Here is a 15,239-nt window from a genome sequence, read left to right on the forward strand (position 1 = left end):
TTTGTTCTCAGTATCTATCAGTCTGTTTCTGTTTTGTAAGTATCATTTTTAAAAAATTAGATCCCACATATGAGCGACATCATACAGTACTTGTCTTTGTCTGGCTTACTTCATTTAGTGTGATCATCTCAAGGTCCATTCTTGTTGCTGCAAATAGCATTATTTCATTCTTTTTTATGGTTGAATAATATTTCATTGCATTTATGTATCACATCTTCTTTATCCATTCCTCCACATTTCTTTATCCATTCCTCTGTCAATGGATATTTAGGTGGCTTCTATGTCTTGGCTATTGTTAACAGTGCTACAATGAACATTGGGGTGCACGTATCTTTTCAAATTATGATTTTCTACAGATATATGCCCAGGAGTCAGACTTTGGATGATATGGTAGTTTTATTTTTGGTTTTCTTTTAAACTTTTTATTTTGTATTGGAGTACAGATGATTAACAAACAATGTTGTGATAGTTTCGGGTGAACAATGAAGGGACTCAGCCTGACATATACATGTATCCTATTTTTTGTTTTTTAAGGAACCTCCATACTGTCTCCAAAGTGGTTATACCATAAATATATATTTATTATAAATTACAATATCACATTTACCCATTCTGTATGACATTTTAGAATTGGCCCCTATCCCTTGTATGACAGGTGTTAACCTCACAGGGTTTCACCCTTGCATGACAGCAGGTATAAGCAAATATACAGATTTCCTGGTGTCAGGTTCAATTAGAATCTCTGGGATGGGCCCATACACTGGAACTTTTTATATACTGTTGCTATCTAATGGAGCCTATAGGCTCCTTCTCAGAATGCCATTTTTAAAAAGCATAAAATAAGGGGGGAAAAAACCCTACATTTACATTAGGATTCACTTATAGTAGAAGAGAGAAATAAAAATATTAAGAAAACAAGTGTGTGATAAAATACCATATTTGTTGCTCATAATATTCACACATTCAACAACAAGACCTAGCAGTAGGTCTAATAAATACAGTCATTCCAAAAATAATAAGAATAAACAACATTTTTCTCCAGATTTTGCCATCCACTAGCTCTCACCTTAATCATCTCTAATGATTTCCCCAAATTCCCAACAAGGAATCCCTTTGAAATGGTTTCCCATGTTTGAAAAGAGTCTGCCTTGGGGCTTCCCTGGTAGCTCATGGGAAAGAATCTGCTTGCCGGTGCAAGAGACACAGGTTCAATCCCTGGTCCAGGAAGATCCCACAAGCTGAGGAGCAACTAAGCCCCTGCACTACAACTATTGAGCCTGTGTTGTAGAGCCCAGAAATCACAACTACTGAGCCCACTTGCTTCAACTACTGAAGCCCGAGCTCCCTAGAGCCCATGGTCCACAAGTAAAGCCACTGTGGTGAGAAAGCCTCACACCACAACCAGAGCATAGACCCTGCTCACAGGAGCAGAACAAAAGCCCAAGCAGCCGCGAAGATCCAGCACAGCCAAAACTAAATTAATTAGCTAATTAAATTAAAAAGAGAAGAGTCTATCTTCTCTAATAATGGCAATCATTCATTTTCCCATTTCCCATTCCAATGAAATAACATTAAATGTTTTGATAAAAGTTTAAGAACCATTGTATGGTTCCTAGGAAGTCACTGAGTTTCAATATGATTTTAGGCTCATATATATGAATTTGTTCCATGAGAATCAAATTCAGAAAGTGTCAACTTACTTTATATTATTAAATGAAATTAAATCTGCTGCAACCTTCATTGGCTTTAGTAGTAGAGAAATCCAATCCAAGACTTTTGGTGAAAAGTTTCCTGCCACTCAATTAGGATCAGGCCACCACCCGGGGTTTACGCAATCCAGGTATTTTGCCATTTGATCTGGAGGAAGTGGAGTTGCCTTTTCTTCCTGCATTCTTTCCTCCCCTCATTTGGGTGAGGGCTCTTTGCCAAAGCCCCTGAATAGCAGCCAGGATCCTAAACTCTTTGCATACTGGAAAAACTATATGAATGAATACTAGCTAAGATGTTAGCTGATATTGATCTTGGGTGGCCTTGGCTTGCATGTGCTTGAAGCAGAGCTTCAGTTCCTGGCCAGAGACTGAGGATTGGGTAGCGGTGGTAAGAGCACTGAATCCTAGCCATTTAGACCAATGGTCAGTGACAAGACCCTGACTCTGCAGATTCGCTGAAGGAGAATACCCACAACAATGAAATGTAGTGAAACAAGTCAAGTGTTTATTAGGAGAAAAAAAAGTATAGTATGTGTGGATAGACACACAGGCAGACTCAAAGAGAGAATTGCAGAGTTGTGCCCTCATTGTAGTTGGAATCACTTATAAGGGGCATTTCTTCCAGGTTTCCTTTAGCCAATCATTTTGATTTTCATGGTTCAGAGTTCATATTTGGTATATCTCAAGATCTCCCACATGTGCCCACACATCTCTTAGCCAAGATGGATTCTACCAAAGAGACCTATGGGTAGTTAGCATCACTTAGCATCACTCCCCTTTTGAGCTCCAAGGAACCTTTCTGCCCATGTGCAGTTGAGGAGTTCTCCTGATTTCAAGAATGAGAGATATGTGGTCTCTTATCTCCTTTCTGGGCAGAGCTTAGCCTCCTGCCTTGATTGTCCTGCTAGTCTCATGTCGGAGTATTTACATGGTGGGGCGGGGGCGAAGGGTGGCTACCTCCTGCCTCAATATCATCTTAAACTAAGTGATATCCCTCTCAGAGGCATTAGTATTGTTATATGGAGTTATTTCCATGTATATTTAGAATAGAGATGTATTTAAATTTCACATAATACACACTTACTAGAATGACTAAGAATACACAGGTTAACAGTGTTAATTGTTGGCAAGGATATGAACCAGCTAAAACTTTCATATCTTGCTGGTAGGATCACAAAATAGTACAGCCAAGCAGACTTCTGCAGGTCCAGGAATCCTGAAATCATGGATCACCTATATGTGCTTTGAAGCATGCTTTAGATGTTTTTTTCTTGGAAGCCCTGGAACTACACTAAAAACTGAATGCTTGAATGTTGAAAAGACCTATGGTCAATGGTGGCAGAGTCTACATAGAACTATGCTTTGTGTTGTTCTGGGAAAAATGTTTTGGCTTGTTAGCTATACTATTTAGTATGGCTGTATAGCCCATGGTGCTTTTGAATATGTTGGTAGTGTTGTCATGTGTTTTGAACCATCAATGGAGCCTACAATTCAAAATTCAGATACTGTCTTTGCAGAAAGTCTTAATCGACATTTTTATGGTATCCAAAGAAATGACATTGTGATTACAAAAAGCCCAAGTGATCAACATTTCAAATTGGTTTTGAAGAAGACAAAATTCTCACCAGTAGCCCAGCAGATTTCTTCAAAAGACATTGTTTTGTGCCAACAGGTCATGTTTGGTTAGAAGGTGATAATCTACAGTTACAGATTTCAGGTACTATGGACTTGTTCCATACAAACTAATAAGTGGACATATCTTCTTTAGATTTGGCCTCTGAGTGATTTTGGATTTCTATGTGACAGCCCTAATAGTCACAGATTTTCTGATGATTAGCAAGCATTTGTTCTTTTGATTTGATTATTGTCTTCTGTTCATGTGAGTTTATTATTGTCACTGGAACCATGTATTTACTAATAAACTCTTTGCTATTCAGAAAAAAAATGGTCCAGCCACTTTAGAGAATAGTTTAGCAGTTTTTTTTACAGTTAAACAAAAACTTACTATAGTGAGACATATACCTATACTATGATCCACAATCCCTAATTTCACTCCTGAACATCTAATCAAAGACATGTGTTCACATAAAAACCTGTATGAAAATGTTATAAACATTATTCACAAGCACTAAAAATTGGAAACAACCTAAATGTGGATCAACAAGTGAGTGGATAGAATGGTATATCCTAGACAGAAAATCAGTCAGTAGTTGATTGAGGCTTAGAGTCAGGGAAGGGAACATGTCAGAACATTTTGGGGTGGTAGAAGTGTTCCATACCTTGATTATGGTGAGTGTTAAACTCTTTGTTGAAGGGTAGAAGTATATTACATGAGGACAAGGGGCAGGCTTGGGATGGAGGATATTAGTTCTCCTGAAACCTGGTAGGAACTGTTTTCAAATCTGCAGAGATAGGGCCTCTGAATAGATTGGCTGCAAGTACGCAAAGAGTTTGGGACCCTCGCTGCTACACAGGGGCTTTGGCAAAGAACTTTCACCCAAATGAGAGGAGATGAAGGAGGAAGTAAGGGCAACTCCATTTCTTCCAGATCAAAAGGCAAGATACTTGGTGGAGTGGGAAGAAGGTTTTCACCCAAAGTCTGGGATTGGATTTCTTCACTACTTAAAGCCAATGGAGGTTGAGCCAGATTTAGTTTCATTAAAGAATTTAATGTAAGTTGAAGTACTTCCCTGCTGAGCCAGTGGTTAAGACTCTGCCTTCCAATGCAGGGGGCACAGGTTTAATCCCTGGTCAGGGAACTAAGATCCCACATGCTGTGCAGTGCAGCCAATAATAATAATTAAGAAAAAATGGAATATAAAATAAGTTGATACTTCTTGAGTTTGATTCTCATGAAACAAATTCATACAGATTCAAATGGGCACAAAATCATATTATTAGACGGAAGTTAGAGAAGATATAATATCCAGAGAAAAGGAGAACTAAAGGTGGTTCTGGCATGGACAGAAGTGGTGAGACACTTTGGCAGCAACAGGGCTCCTAGTTCCCCTGAGATCTTGCCAGAGAAACTGGTACTTCTCCTTGCTTTCTTGAAAGACTCACTTACTGGGCTTAGGGACTTTGCAAAGAAACATACTTCAATGAAATTAAAAGTCAACTTAAGCATCATGTCCAAATTTGCAAAATTTGTTCAAAACAGTTTGCATTTGCCAAGCAATTTGTTTTGAACAGTTGCCTTGTCTATGAAAGGCAGCCAGAAGAAGATAACATTGCTCTATCAACATAAAACAAAGGCTATCTTCTTATAAACACATGCCCGAAATACCACATGCAGCTCACCCAACCTCGGGAGTTAGCAATTGCATATTGAGGTAATGATTGAGAGTTTTCAAATAAGGAAAAGCAAACAGACCTAAGATGTGTCTTCTCAGAGTAAACTGAATAGATGGGTGATTATGTTAACATCAGATTATTATACATATTTATTGCTGCAGTAAAACCATCTCTTTACATGTTCTCTTGGCTTCATAATGGTGAGAAAAGTACTTGGATATAAAGATATGAAACTGTGATTATGATAGGAATATAACATTGATGATCTTTAATGATTGATCAAGATCAGAGGGTTGAGAGATTTTGAAATCTCTCAAAGGGTTGTCCCAGCCCAGGAATACTGGATGGAGCAGGGCCTGGAAGTCTGTCTTAGTCTGCTTGGGCTGCCATAACAAAATACCCTACGCTGTGTGGCTTAAACCACAGAAGTTTATCTTGTCATAGTTGTAGAGGCTAGAAGCCTGAGATCAGGGTACCAGAATGATCTAGTTTTAGTGAGGGGTCTCTTCTGGCTGCCATTTTGCTGTATCCTCACATGGGCTTCCATCAGTGTTAGCATGTGGAGAAAGATTGACCTCTCTTTCTTCCACTTCTTGCTGCTGCTGCTAAGTCACTTCAGTCGTGTCCGACTCTGTGCGACCCCATAGATGGCAGCCCACCAGGCTCCCCCGTCCCTGGGATTCTCCAGGCAGGAACACTGGAGTGGGTTGCCATTTCCTTCTCCAATGCATGAAAGTGAAAAGTGAAAGGGAAGTCGCTCAGTCATGTTCGACTCTTAGCGACCCCCTGGACTGCAGCCTACCAGGCTCCTCCATCCATGGGATTTTCCAGGCAAGAGTACTGGAGTGGGGTGCCATTGCCTTCTCCGCTTCCACTTCTTAGAAGGTCATTAATTCTATTAGGCAAGGACTCCATCCTTATGACCTCACTTAACCTTAGTTACCTCCAAAAGCCCCATCTTCAAACACAATCACATCAGGAGTTCAGGCTTCAACATAGAAACTTGCAAGGGACACAATTCAGTCCATAGTAAAAAGTAAGCAACCCCTCCCTCATGTCAGCGTGGAACTTTCAATTTAGCCACCATAGAAACCTGTGGTGAAGCATGAAGCATGAGGCAACAGCAAAGAATAAGGGACACAAATTCCATAGCTCAGAAAGAGGAGGGCTGGAGCACTCAGAAAAGACCTTCTAAACCTGGGATTCTCTTGGGACATTCAAGCCTGCGTGCAGATTTTCTAAACTCTGAATTTAGTCAGGAATTCCCTTGCTCAATGGCTTCCATTCTCTAAAGAAAATGTCCAGACTCTTATCACTGCCTTCTGACCCCTCAGTTCTACCTCCCAGCCTCTTCTGTTGCCAAACTCTGAGGCAATCACATTGAGCTTCTTTCAGTCCCAAGGACTTTCTTTCATCTTCAGGCCTGTGCCTGGGTACTTTCCTCTTCCTGGAAGACTTATCCACCCAACACCTCACATCTCATCCTCTCACCTCAGTCTGTGCCTCCCAGCTCCTCTCATCCTTGAGGTCTGAATTTAGAGGACACTTCCTCAGAAAACCTCAGCGAGAACATCATCATGAACCCTCAAACACCTGTCACTCATCTGCATTTGGTAATGAAATGCCATGAAATATTCCACCAGTGCTCAAATTGCCCTAATCATCTCATAAATAATTATAATAGTTTATTTGTATGAATCAAGACCCAAAGTTCACACTTCGCAAAATAATGGTTAAATTATTCTACTGAATTGTTACATATATGATATTTACCCACTACCTATCCAATCACATTGGTTGAACTGCCAAGTATTATCTGCCCCAACACACCAACCCCCATCCCCGGGCCACCCACCTTGGATGAAAATTTCCAGTTAACATTCACATCTATAGGGCTAACCTCTAAACCAAACACTACTACTGACATTGTCCTTCAAACATAATCTACTGAACTTCCCTGGTGCTCCAGTGGTAAGGAGTCCACCTAACAGTGCAGGGGACATGGGTTCAATCCCTGGTCCAGGAAGATTCCATGTGCATGGAGCAAAAAAGCCCATGAACCACAACCATGGAGCCTGTGCTCTAGAGCCCACTAACCATAACTACTGAGCCTGCATACTGCAACTCCTGAAGCCCATTCACCCTAGAACCCATGCTCCACAACAAGAGAAGCCACTGCAGTGAGAAGCCCACGTACTGCAACTAGAGAGTAGCCCCTGCTCGCCACAGCTAGAGAACGCCTGCATGCAGCAACAAAGACCCAGCACAGTTCAGTTCAGTTCAGTCGCTCAGTCGTGTCCGACTCTTTGAGACCCCATAACTTGCAGCATGCCAGGCCTCCCTGTCCATCACCAACCCCCGGAGTTTACTCAAACTCACGTCCATCGAGTCAGTGATGCCATCCAGCCATCTCATCCTCTGTCTTCCCCTTCTCCTCCTGCCCCCAATCCCTCCCAGCATCAGAGTCTTTTCCAATGAGTCAACTCTTCGCATGAGGTGGCCAAAGTATTGGAGTTTCAGCTTTAGCATCAGTCCTTCCAAAGAACACCCAGGACTGAACTCTTTTAGGATGGACTGGTTGGATCTCCTTGCAGTCCAAGGGACTCTCAAAGAGTCTTCTCGAACACCACAGTTCAAAAACATCAATTCTTCAGCGCTCAGCTTTCTTCACAGTCCAACTCTCACATCCATACATGACCACTGGACCCAGCACAGCCATAAATAAATAGAATTTTTTTTAAAAAAAGGTGGGGTGGGGGATTTTCATAAAGTTCTGATGTGATTCATCTCCTCCATTTCCCCCCCACACACAAAAAAGCTAACTCACCCAAATTTACTGACATTCAGCCCAGATATATCTCCAGTATGTTATTTTCAGCACAACCTGACCTCATTGAAGGGTTCTTGAAGAACTAGAAAACTGACAATGTGCTTTAAAAGAAAAGAAGAGAAAAGATGTGTGATGTTCCAATTGGCAGCTCCAGGCTCTACCCGTACAGTCTTTGAGGACATTTACATGTCAGGAAGTTTATAATAAGCCAGATGAAATGTTTGTGCAGTGCACCCCATGAGACATACTGTTCCAAAAGCTGAATCTAAGCTTAGATGGATTCCAAGATCTTCCCCCACCCTCCTGATATCCTCTAAAAATAGCTTCTCTCTTACTTAGGAAATCTGTCTTGCTTCTGAACACAAATATGCTTTTACTTGATTCCAACACAAAAAGACATTACTGACTGAAAGAAAAACTGAGCTCTTAGCAAAGGGACACGCATGGGTGAGGAACTATCTGAGCTATTTCTATTTACTTTCCTAGTGTTTTTAAAGGTACGAAATGCTCCCCTCCCCCATTTCAGTGTTCTGTGTTGAAAACACAGTGTAGAGGGGGACTTTGCCAATGAAATATGGTGAGTGTAGGAGGAGGGAGACACAGGCAGCGTACCAAGCCCTGCTTTGTAACACAGAACATGCTGGAGAGAAAAATGCTGAAAAACAGAGAGAATAGGGGAGGATTTATATTTCCATGTTGGCAGTTGATCACATTCAGTCTTATTCAATGAAGCTGCTTCAGTGGCTGTTGCCATGGGAACCAGACATGATTAAGTAGTTTATTGGATGCAGTTTCCATGGACCCATGTTCTAAAGCGGAGTCAGTGTTTCACCCTCACTTTGGGTCTTCCAAAATTGCCAAAGTATTTTCTTTTAACAGGTGTGTTTTTAATTTCACTGTCAATGAACACTCATAATATCTGAGATAAAATGTAGGATTTCGATTATTTTGTCAGAAATAAAATGATTTAGCTTACTTGCCAGAAGAAGGCTGTAATTAAAAATTTTACATGTGTGCACAGTGAACTTTGCATCACAGTGTAGAAGGGATCATCTCACTTTGTAAGATCACTAAGGCCATCACTGATTTGAAGTAGTTCTCTTTCCTGACTGTGCTGGTTCAGCAGAATATTCTTCACTGTAGTGACGCTGTAGTTACCTTCCCAGGATCGTCACACCCCTCATTTATTCAAACCAGACAGTTCTGTGCTAAGAGTCTGGACAGACATTCTGTCTTCCTAAGCACCTAATGAGATGCAGCAACACTGCTTTCCTCCCCATATTCAGCCCCCATAGTTACTCACATGACACACATGGACAGGCAGCTGACTCTTAGACACTGTGTATCCAGGATCGTTTCCAGAAATGCTCCACAGCAGTCAGCGTGCGGAGATCAACACACACCAAACTAAGCAAACAGCTGGGAGCTGGGGCTGCTGCTGCTGCTGCTAAGTCGCTTCAGTCGTGTCCGACTCTGTGCGAACCCATAGACGGCAGCCCATTAGCCTCCTCTGTCCTTGGAATTCTCCAGGCAAAACACTGGAGTGGGTTGCCATTTCCTTCTCCAGTGCATGAAAGTGAAAAGTGAAAGGGGTGTCCTCAGTCGTATCCGACTCTTAGCGACCCCCTGGACTGCAGCCTACCAGGCTCCTCTGTCCATGGGATTTTCCAGGCAAGAGTACTGGAGTGGGGTGCCATTGCCAGGCAGTGCTGTCTAAAAGGCTACATGCAGACCTGGGCTTTGCTGCTAGAAGCTGGATGACTTGTTTCCTTTCCCACAACTTCTTCAGGATTTCTGGGAGGTACTTCTCAGTTTCTTCTTCAAACCAAAAGGACTCCTAGCTGCTAGAAGTGTTGTCAGGTAACAGCTGGGGCCCTCTCCTGAAATCATCTTCTCCTAAAAAAAGCCAGCTCCCTCAGGGGCATGCTTCCTTCCTTCCTGGGCATCTCACAAACAATATGTGGTTTATGGGGTGTGTATGGTGGGGTGGAGGATGACTGGTATGAAATCCTGAGCACCTCATTCCCACCCACCTTGCTCCAGCTCCAGATCCCTGTGAAGGATCACCCAGCTCTAGAGCTCCCTGCAGAGTCAGCCACAGCACATGTTGAGACTTCTCTGAAGCCCAGCTTCTCCCTCTGCCCAACCCTGCTTTTTTCACTCCATTTGCAAGGGTGCTGCTCACTAGGGCACTCCCTAGGAACATACACGTCAGCCTCCATCTAAGAATCTGCCTCCCAGAATAAAGACCAGCAATAACTCTGAACTTCTGAGAAATTCCCTCCCCTATTTTTACAGTTCAATTTTGGGGCAACTTAGTCCCTACTAAGCCTCAGGTGTAAAGCATCTGGAAAAGCCCATCAGCTCCTCCATCCCCAGGCCACATGATTTCTGAATTAGGGCAATGAAGTACTGAGAAGAGGTCTGATGAAAACATCTAAAAATGAAGCTTTCCTAATTTTCCAGATCTACCAGAAGAGATATTCTCCATCACTGAATATGAACAAGGAAACATACGGACTTTGAGTTATTCTTAAAATGATGAGAAGTTTTCTGAGATTACAGCCAACCCAGGAAAGAGGAGGAGAGAAATAATCACTCATCGAGTCACTGATTCAAACTACACCTGCACCAGTTACATCTGAAGCCAGCCTGCCTCTGGATTTCTCAACCTGTGAACCCTTAATCCGCACTGTTTAAGTTAACTTTATGTTTCCCAACTGTAAAATGGCATTGCTGATGCTACAGTCTTTCTAATAAGGATGTTTTAGAGAATACATTATCAATGTATCCAGTGTATCAGAAGGGCACCATAGATGTCAGTGATTCACATGGCTTTGAAAATCCTTGGCTGATTTACACGATGGAAGACAATGCATTTTCCTTAAGTATATGTTCTTCAGAGGAACAAAGTTTTGTTTTTTTTTTTTTTTTGGAACAAAGGTTTTTATTGGACAGTATCTGGGACTGTGTTCAACCTGTAGTTTGATGCTCGATCCAGAACTGAGATTTTCAATTGGTAAGCAGTGGTATTTTAAAAAACTGAAATCTCATGTGGAAACCATAAATATGTATACACACAAAAGTGGAAGTGTCAGTCGCTCATTCGTGTTCAACTCTGTGACCCCATGGACTGCAGCACGCCAGTCTTCTCTGTCCTTGGAATTCTCCAGACAAGAATACTGGAGTGGGTTGCCATTCCCTTCTCCAGGGGATCTTCCCTATCCAAGGATCGAACCTGGGTTTCCCACATTGCAGGCAGATTCTTCATTGTCTGAGCCACCAGGGAAGTAATAATAATAATAAGTATAGGGTACTTGCTATGTGCCAGGTACCATGCTTAGCACTATATTTTTAGGATATATATGCATGCTTGTGCAATAATGAATTCACTGAAACTTCCTGATAATTCTATGATGTACACACTACTATCGTCTCTGGTACTTCTTATGAAACCTCTCCAGTACATTCACAGTAGTGAATGCTGGAATCAGATGACTATGAATATTTTCTCTGAATAATGGATACTTTGAAAGCAACATTGGGTCACAAAACTTTTTTAAAAAAACAGGAAATAAAATCTATGTAGCACAAATAGTCTAAAGTAATAACTACACACATACATATTCAATCAGAGCTTTAGTTAGCTAAATGAGAGCAGTTGTTGAGAAATGCAATAGTTCTTCCATATTCCAAATAGTCCTGAGAAAACAATTTGCAAAGGAAAGGAAGATTAAGGAAAGGAATGAATACTACTTTATACAGAAATGTGAAATTTTACATTCATCAGAGAGAGAATTACAGAGCATGTTGGGAAAATGGTTTATTTCCCCCTTTTGGGTTTAGGCTATAGGAACGATTAACATCTGTCATTGGGAGACTGTGTATTTATGTTTACGTGTGTATGAGCCTTCAGTTCCCTTATGGGAAAGCAGGAAATAGAGATTTTTCTCTGCAACTACACTGGTAGGGAGATTGGAGTTCAAGGTTAGGACTTGGGAATCCATGTCCATTCTGAACTCTTCAAAGGGACCTGGAATACCAAAACCATATTACGCCCCCAGTGTATTGACCCAGGCAAAATAAATAAGCCTCGGGACCACATACCACTCAGGGAAGAACACTGTCAATGACCAAAACTAAGTCCTTGGGGCAGGGCCTGGGGCTTTGAACTAACAGAAGAGCTATGCATGGCAGCGAGCAAGCATCTTTTACAGAGTGGAAGATGAGTTGGTGGGGTAGATTTATGAACTAGGGTGTGGCAACAAGAAATCCCAGTGAAGAACTAAACTTTGTGGAAAGTTTTCCTTTGAGCTAGAGGAAAATTCTTACATAGCCTCACTTTATTTTATTTTTTTTCACTTTATTTATTTATTTTTTTGAAGGCTAATTACTTTACAATATTGTATTGGTTTTGTCGTACATTGACATGACTCACTTTAAATGGCTTCCTTCTTATGTGGTCTAAGCTTTCCTCAACAATGTAACAAAATCTGATACCTCTAAAAACCTTGAGAGTTGTGATATTGGGGCAGAGGGAAGTGGGGAAGTGGGCTGCCAAATTGTGTGGTGGTCAAAGGCAGAGAAAAGAGAAGCAGACCCCTCAGGCCTAGCAGGCTGCCGGGCTCCATAATCTGAAGGTCAGGAACCTCTTGAGGGTCCTAAAACAAATGTGGCTGCCATTAAGGCTCCAAAACGCAGAAGTTGAGTTATAAGTGGAGTCAGTTAAGCTTTTTTTTTTTTTTTTAAGCAGAGATTATCAAAAGTCCATTAAAAAAACTGCTCTACAGAATTGAAAATATTTTTCAATATTTCCTGTGGCAGAAATGCCAAATCATGTTAGTGGTTGATCATAGAAGTTGTGGAAACTGTGTATTTCTTACAGAGAGAAATTTAGTACCTATGGGCCTGACATCATTATCTGGAAGGGTTCTCTACATAAGTACTCCAGTTTCATGAAATCCAAGTATATTTTTTGGTAGATGCTGCATGACAGGTCTTGCAGACAGAAAGAGAGGGGAGTGATGTGGGAGAGGAAGCCAAGAGCTCCAACTTCAGCTCACCATCAGCCAGCACGGTGCCTTCAGCCATATCTTCTTGGCCTCTTAGAGCCTCAGATTTCTCTTTAAAATGAGAGTTTTGCAAATTCCACAATTAGAGATTCATTATTTTTGCCTAAAGTGTTTCTTCCTGCTAAAATACACATGCCCCTGATTGTTGTCAGAAACCACAATCAGGTATTTATGATAAAGTGGATTTATTCAAGAACAGGCTTTAGAAGGGGTTACTGAGCTGAAGAAAGAACACAGAAAAGGGAGGAGGGTCAAACCAACATACATTTTTCAGTTCAGCTAGTCAGCTAAGAGGCGAGAAAAAAATGGAGAGTTTTGACAGTGTCACCTTGTCACGGTAAGAGGGAATACATGTCACCCCAGAAAGAGTTGAGTTTTACTAAGTATTTGTACCACTAAAAACAATTGCTAGCAGTGTCAGTTAAAACCTTGGGGTACAAAATTATTATCATTGGGTTTCTTCCTGGGTTGTGATTGCCAGGTATACTTCAGAGTAAGAAAATTAATTCCTTTCTTTCAGATTTCTCCTGTAAAATGTATATCTGATGATCACTTTTTAATTGTCATTTATTGAGAATTTAAGGAAGTTCTACTCTGTGTTATCAACTCCAAAGTAAAAGTAGAAAAGTTGATCAATAACTTTTCTAAAAAATGAGAACATTGAGGAAGTAATCTCTTAGGTCCCTTCCAACTCTGAAATATTTCAGCTGTGTGTTGGGCTTTACTTCCTGAAAGTGGAGGTGTTTGAAGGAGGTCATGAACACAGGACCCAATTAAAGGAGAAGGCACCAAGCTCAGGACTGACTCATCGAGAGCAGAAATGCATCCTGCCTGGATTTGTTGAGCAATAAAAGGAGAGCAATATCTTATAGTTAGTGGCATCTCAGAATTTCTTCCAGAAGTTTAGCAGACACTGTGAATTAGAGATGGAACTGGTGTAAATTTCTGCTTAGAAGTTAAACTGGGCAACTCAATGCAGGGCTCAGTATAAACTCCTTTTAGAAGCAGCCAAGGAAATGGTCTTGACAGATACAACATTCTTGCATGGTTCAGGACAATCTCTTAGCCCAATCATCTGATCCTTACAGTTTAAGAAACCAAACAAAAATACTTCTCTAGATATCATTTTAAATTTTTAATTGAGTCTTGATTAGAGACTATTTTAAACCATCAGGAGAAAATACAAAAGGTATTTTAGCTCGGAAATAAGCTTTATTCCTCATAGAAACAAATATGAACATCTGGGCACATTTCCTCCTCACAGGTTCCGCAGGAACAGATGAGCCTGGGATCTTTGACCTTTGTGGTATCTGGTGACTCATTCTTTATATGCAAAGATCATTTTAGTTGTGTGAAGAAGATTTTCCAATACAGGCCTATTCCCTGCAAAGTGGATTTCTTCCCAGGGAATTTTATCTATCACACGGTTTTATGATTTATTTTTAAAGACTTGAAACACTTTTGGTTCCTTGGAGGATGATTTGAATTCACTTAACAAAATACAGGCCCCTTTGTGAGCTAGAATTTCAGGATCTGTAACTTGACAAAGGTGATTTATGGCTTTTATGAATGTTGGAAAGTAGGAGTTTCAGTGGATTAAATTCCACTTAAAACCTCCTGGTAATTTGTGATATATTACAAAATAAAAGAGAAGCTGTTTAAGGTATTAGAACAGAGTGCAAATTCCTGAGTAAGTTTTCGCCAAGTAAACGACAACTTCAATTGCACAATTATCAGGAGACCAATTTTCATCTCAGTGTACATGACACAAAGTTTTGCCATAGATATAAAAGTGAGAAGCTTTACTTTAAAGGCTATAGTTTCCTAATGTTGATATTTCCTATGAATGTAAGAATTTTAAAGTGCCAAGATCTAATCTGGAGTTTCATTCATGTGCTCATACAGAAGAATCCGAGTTCAAACCTTCTTTTCCTGCTCCATCAAGACAATGTCCATCTCATGGGATGTTGGTCTTAGAGGAGGGAAAATGAGAACAATAATCAACTGCAATAAGAAACACAGGATATGGTATGTCGTGAGAAATTCCTTCCAGCCTCTGCATGTTAGGTTGACTGCATCTGTGTCACAGAGGGCCATGACCACAGTAAAACAAAAACTGTTTAGCTAAATGCTTTCCACTGAAAGGGTCCCAAGAGTATCCTTAATTTTGGTTTTAGATGCTGAGTAACCTGATCCATTTTCAGATATGGGTGCTATTGTGGGATTGGTCACGTCCAGCAGAAGCCCTAGTTAGGAGAGAAATAGTTCGTTTTTTATGTAGCCTCTGATTTGTTTCAAATCTAACAAGTTGCATTAAAGACTCCCAATGCCCTC

The 15,239-nt window shown here is 40.9% G+C and overlaps 1 long non-coding RNA gene and 1 pseudogene across 1 annotated transcript in view; one reads left to right on the forward strand and one right to left on the reverse strand.

The window, feature by feature from the left end:
• Positions 1-9,578, reverse strand: part of LOC147360726 (uncharacterized) — a 46,256-nt gene extending 36,678 nt beyond the window's left edge. Inside the window, exon 1 of the long non-coding RNA XR_015139390.1 lies at positions 9,137-9,578. This is a non-coding gene — a long non-coding RNA (uncharacterized LOC147360726). The remainder of the gene's footprint in view (positions 1-9,136) is intronic.
• Positions 3,067-3,546, forward strand: LOC147360727 (mitochondrial inner membrane protease subunit 1 pseudogene; annotated as a pseudogene).
• Positions 9,579-15,239: the final 5,661 nt, after the last annotated feature.

This window comes from Bos grunniens, chromosome 13 (assembly GCF_055505025.1).
Source record: "Bos grunniens cultivar Pamir isolate PY7600 chromosome 13, Bosgru_T2T1.0, whole genome shotgun sequence".
NCBI lineage: Eukaryota > Metazoa > Chordata > Mammalia > Artiodactyla > Bovidae > Bos > Bos grunniens.